This window comes from Panulirus ornatus, chromosome 21, assembly GCF_036320965.1.
Source record: "Panulirus ornatus isolate Po-2019 chromosome 21, ASM3632096v1, whole genome shotgun sequence".
Lineage (NCBI taxonomy): Eukaryota > Metazoa > Arthropoda > Malacostraca > Decapoda > Palinuridae > Panulirus > Panulirus ornatus.
Genome location: NC_092244.1, coordinates 9,827,233 through 9,833,232, shown reverse-complemented (window position 1 = coordinate 9,833,232; position 6,000 = coordinate 9,827,233).

Here is a 6,000-nt window from a genome sequence, read left to right as displayed (position 1 = left end):
ATTGAAAAGTCATTTAATCATCACGAAGTAGTGGTATATTCTGCCACCCGCTTAGAGAGAGCAAGAAAAACTTATTGTATCATTCTTCAACATCAGGAATGATATGAATATAACTTGTGAGGCTGAAGCTCCAGGTTTATCCTCACTATTGTCTTTATGATAAAAAGTAAATGGATGCATGTCGTCGGTGATGGGATGCGTGACATATTCATGTTCATTCTACATTATGACTTTCCTATGAAACTTTCCTTCACGCACATTAATCCAGCAAGCTAGATATTTTTTTCATACCAGTTTTTCCTGAAAAGTCCGGCGTGTTGCGGGAGGGAGTGGAGGGCGGGCAGAGAGCTTCGCTATTCTTTTCTTCTGCTGCCTTTTTTTTCCCCCTTTTTAGTAGTGTTAAGGCCAGACCACCTCTCTTGGACCTTGGGTCCGTGTATCTGTGTAAACTCTCTCTCTCTCTCTCTCTCTCTCTCTCTCTCTCTCTCTCTCTCTCTCTCTCTCTCTCTCTCTCTCTCTCTCTCTCTCTCTCTCCACACACACACACACCACACACACACGAGTGCAAAACTCCCTCCTCGTACAGTACAGATAGGAAATCACCCAGTTATCCCCCAACCCCAGCAGCCAAGCGCCCCAGCTCCCACCACCTCCACCACCCTCCCAGCTGGCCGGCTAGGAATATTCCACTGGCTACGTCTTCCTCTTGTTACCGTCGGGGGCGTCCCCAGGAATTCCCCCAGCCGCCAGGCAAGTGACTGGTTTCGTAACGTTGCCCCCGTTGGTTTACATGTTTGGTGCCCGGCCTCTCTCCCACTCGCAACCCTGGATGATTTTTGTACAGAATCTGGGAGTATGTGAGTCCGTGCTTCGTTACCGTTACATTAGGTGACGGGTATATTGCAGTGACACTCACACAGTATCTTGGAATATCTAGGCAGTTTGCTGCATCCCCCGTTATGCGTCTGTTACTATCCCGTTACGTCTGGCAGTAGCTATGACATCTGTTACCATCCCGTTACGGCCGGCAGCAACCATCGCATCTGTTACTATCCCGTTACGTCTGGCAGTAACTGTCGCATCTGTTACCGTCCCGTTACGTCTGGCAGTAGCTATGACATCTGTCACCATCCCGTTACGTCGGTCGTTCCGTCTTTCCCGTCTATCGTCCTTCTGTGACGTGCGTCACTCCCGTCACAGTAGGCCTTCAAGTCCTCCTGTGGATGTGTTCCTTAGGATGTTGCTCCTTACGATGCAGGTGTTCCTCCCCTGCTCACAGGTACAGTGTCAATCTACAGGACCATGTCTCTAACAACAGCTCCTCCTGTATTGTTTATAAGTATAGATTACGTAGGTCATGGGTCTTGCAGTGTAGGTACCACGAAAGTTTTGATAGGAGGATTGGGATCCTTAAAATATTTCGTGAGGGACTTGAAAGGTTTCGTGACTTCAGAAAGTTTTCTTTCTATTGTTCTTTTTTGTCTCCTTCCTGTTATGCTCTTCCTCTCACACCGACCTTTAACTTCTGCTTTACTCTCCTCTCTCCATCTAACATACTTCAGACATTTTTATGACACTATTGTTGATCCTCCTACAGGAAACCTCGTGAAACATCAGATTGTCTATCGCATGTCACTTGGCTTCGTGTATATATTTTCGCTTGGTACAGCTGGCCTCAAAGTTTTCCTAGAGTTCTTGCCCCTAATATTCTGCGCTGACGCTCTGAATTAGAGATGTCATTTTTTCTGTGTAAGAATCACTCACGTAAGTGTGATATTTCACACCCTTTGCTCTTAAGCATCCCTGGTTGTGGTGGGTTGAGGGTGTGTGTAGGTGACTTCCTTCCTTGGCATTAGGAGCCAGCAGCAAGTGAGGTCACTATACCCAGTGGAGGCGCCGTCGTTTTCTGAGGTCGCACCGTCGGTACTCAAGAGATGGTAGCGTCGTGCTCAGCGATCGTACTGTCGCGCTCATATGTCGCACCGTCCTGCTCGAATGTCGTAGGCTCGATTTCAGGGGTCGGGCCGTCGTGCTGAAAGATTGTACCGTCGCCCTCAGAGAGAGAGAGAGAGAGAGAGAGAGAGAGAGAGAGAGAGAGAGAGAGAGAGAGAGAGAGAGAGAGAGAAGTGTACTGTCGTGCTCTTGTGTAAGCTCGTAATGACGAACTTGACATCGTATTTGCAGTGGTAGTGACGGCCGTGTGGCAGCAGTTGTTTCTGTAGTGGTCCAAGCTGTCTCACCTGCTATATGCTGACCTTGTCTCGACCTCTGTACGTAGACATAAGCGTAATAAGCGTCTGGCGACCAGTTCTGTATGTCTTTATACTTTTATCTTCGTACAAGTTACCCATGAATCCCTCAGCACGTATGTACGTATGCATCCGTAGCGTTTCATGCACATGTCGTTTATAGGTGTATTTCTACCATGTGGTTCCTCTCATGAGGTGAATTGTCTTTTGGGAAAGAAAAAGAGAGACAGAGAGAGACTGGATTACTTTCTAGGTGAATTAGTTACGCAGCCTAAATACCAACAAGGTGAGCTGGGTCATAGGGCAGGACTACCAGGTACTGGTTATGAATACGTAAGTGTAGGCTGACCTTGCCTGGTGAGAACCTGGGAGGGGAGTTTGATCTTGTTAGAACGGCCTCTTAACACGCTCGGCCAGCACAGGTGATGATCCCGGACTCTCTCTCTCTCTCTCTCTCTCTCTCTCTCTCTCTCTCTCTCTCTCTCTCTCTCTCTCTCCCCTCCTCCTCCTCCTCCTCCTCCTCCTCCTCCTGGTAACCACTCCAGTGAGGAAGTCACCTTCGTCGTGGCTGTTACCATCGTCAGGAGGAGACGGGGGAAGGGAGTACAAAGCGTCGTCCCTAATAACCCCGCTCACCTTACCCTTCCTCCCGCGCACGCGCTCTTACGGAGCACAACCTGCTGGAAGCTTGCCGAGCCACCATCAGTGAGGTTTAGGGGTGTTGCTTAACGAAGCAGCCTGGCGCTCGTGCGTTCCCGCATGACGTTTTTCTTTTTTATGAGGTGAGGTCACTTGACTGACCCATGATGCTGTGGTCAAGTGAACGTCATTGGCACACTATATACCTACCTGGGGACCAGTGATCATTGACGCACTATATACCTACCTGGGGACCAGTGATCATTGACGCACTGTATACCTACCTGGGGACCAATGATCATTGACTATCTACATACCTGGGGACCAGTGATCATTGACGCACTATATACCTACCTGGGGACCAGTGATCCTTTACTGGCACATCATGCTTTTGAAGAAAGTGATTTGCATTCAGCGACATCATTCAGCCGCGGTGTATGGTGACTGTTGATGGATGGCCACGCTCTCCTGCAGCCTGGTGGGTAGTTTTGTTCACACTACTGAGGCGCCGTGTCTACGGAGGAGGTGCTCACCGTTGAGCGGCACACGGCTCTCTCTCTAACTGGGGGTCCTGATGATTTCCTCTCGTAAGAAGAAATGGGTTGATGTAGTGCTTTCCTCTTGTGTATTGCTGTACGTGATGACCCATCACGTAGATGATTTTTTTTCCCGTTCCTTTTTGCGTGTAACACATCCTTTGCTGTGTTCCATTCTCTCTCTCTCTCTCTCTCTCTCTCTCTCTCTCTCTCTCTCTCTCTCTCTCTCTCTCTCTCTCACACACACACACACACACACACACACACACACACAGACACGTGCGCGCGCAAGCACACGCGCATACAGCTTCACCTTATGAGAATAGTAAAGGAGACAAACTGTCCCCTGGCAAACATTAGAATTACATTCAAGTACCTGGCCGGGTAGATATTGAGCAAGCTGTTCACATCCTACGTTAAGTCCAATCTTAAGTGTACTTCTCAAGTTTGGTTCCCGCGCTTGAAACGCAGATAAGGTCCAGAGGAGGGCGAGAAAGATGGTACCGGGGTTAAGGGAAGTTGAGGTACGGAAAGAGGTTGGAGGCGATTGATTTGTCCATCTCTCTCTCTCTCTCTCTCTCTCTCTATCTCTATCTCTATCTATCTATCTATCTATCTATCTATATATATATATATATATATATATATATATATATATATATATATATATATATATATATATATATATATATATATATCTCCTTCCATCAATTTCGGTCCGACCCTTGAGCACGGCGGTACGACCCCTGAGCACGACGGTCCGACCCTTGAGCACGACGGTATGACCCCTGAGCACGACGGTACGACCCTTGAGCACGGCGATACGACCCTTGAGCATGGTGGGTACGACCTTAGGGTATTATGGCCTGACCTGAGTGGGAAGGACGTAACGTCGTGTTTAAGGGTTCGAAATACTACAGTTGATACCATATTTTTTTTTTTTCTTTCCTTTGTTTAAGAATTGGAATCGGGTATTTTGGATAATCATTATTGTGACGTTTTCCCTTCGCTTCTGACACGCATTTCCTCATATTATCGCTGTTCAGTGTGCGTTCGCAGAAATCCAAGACGGTGCGCGGTTCAGGGCGTATGTGACGTCATGCTTGCATGCACTGGTGATGCTGTCTCAGCGGCTTTTGCCCGAGGTAGCAGGCACATTGTGATTGACGTCACTCAGCTGCAGGAAATTATAGGGTGTTGGATCAACGTGTGTCGGGAGGGGGGATTGGGTGTGCTGACTTAGTGGCTTTGTTTGAGGGCGGCTTGACTTCTCTAGAATCTAGAATCCACGAGTCATCTCGGTGGTCTAGATGATAATAACTCGGTGACTCAAGACTGTGGATTGAAAGTGGCATTTATAAACTGTGGGCAACACTACGGTGGTATAATCAAGAGTCATACAGTATTTGGTTCTTGCAGTGGAGGCTAAAAAGAAAGCAGTTTAACAGCATCGACTCAGCAAGGTGGTTGGGAGTCACTGTGGTGTTCGACGTCAAGATATACGTGTCTGGTTTATGTGTAGTGCAAGAAAGTGGCTCTGGGTTAGTCATGGTTCTTTGTGATGATCTGTCGGTAAAAACTGTTTCGGACAAGGTTCAGATGACTGTCATTGTTGAAATGATGGGTCTGTGACCCTCCTGATGTGTGTAATGAGGCAAAGGTTATTGCTACTTTGGTCTGAAGTGTTGAAGGATGTGTTATTTCTTACAGCCCTCGGAGTAGCACTTGAAGATTGACCCGTTCAGCTTGCTCTTATTTCCTTACAGGTGCTACGTGCGAGGCGTGGCGTCACGTAGATGCAAACTCTACTTGGCTGTAGCGTTTGCCGGAGGTGCCCTCCCTGTTCAGCCGAGGGACATGACAAGAGGTTGAGGTAAGTGACTGGTTCTGATGTTGAAAATCAGTTGGCTGGGTTCTGAGGACTGTAAGACGTGCAGCTGTTGATGTTGGACTCCGTCGAGCTTTCATGTCATCCTGGTGTTAAAGTGATTATATTGTCTTTTGATATATATATATATATGTATATATATATATATATATATATATATATATATATATATATATATATATATATATATCGTTTATGAAACGGCCTTGATTAGGGCCATTGACTTGCTTGCGCCGTCTCAGCTAACATTAAGAAGAAAAAGGTCCTGACACACGATAAGGTCACGCCTCAGGTCAGGGAACGTGGGACTTGTTTCATCTTGACGGGATATATTCCCTTTGACAACTGAGCATATTGATGTGGCCGCTGATGGAGAAGACTTGACCTATGCTCACGTCTCTCCATGACCTTTCATGTATCGACTAAAGGACCTTGTGATGTCCTTTGTGGGATCCTGAAATATCCCCGACAGGATGGGATGTGTGAGGATTCCAATAAGGTATTTCCTGGATAGAGGATCTTGTGGAGGATCTGTTGTTACCTCTTTGACACCGAGCTCTCGTTTCCCTGGTGTCTGTTGCTTTCGCCTCTGAGGATGGGTTGTCGTGTTTCACTTGACTGCAAAATACAGTGTGTGGTACAGTCAGGGAAAAATGTATACATATGTAAATGAAGTCTTGTTTACGGA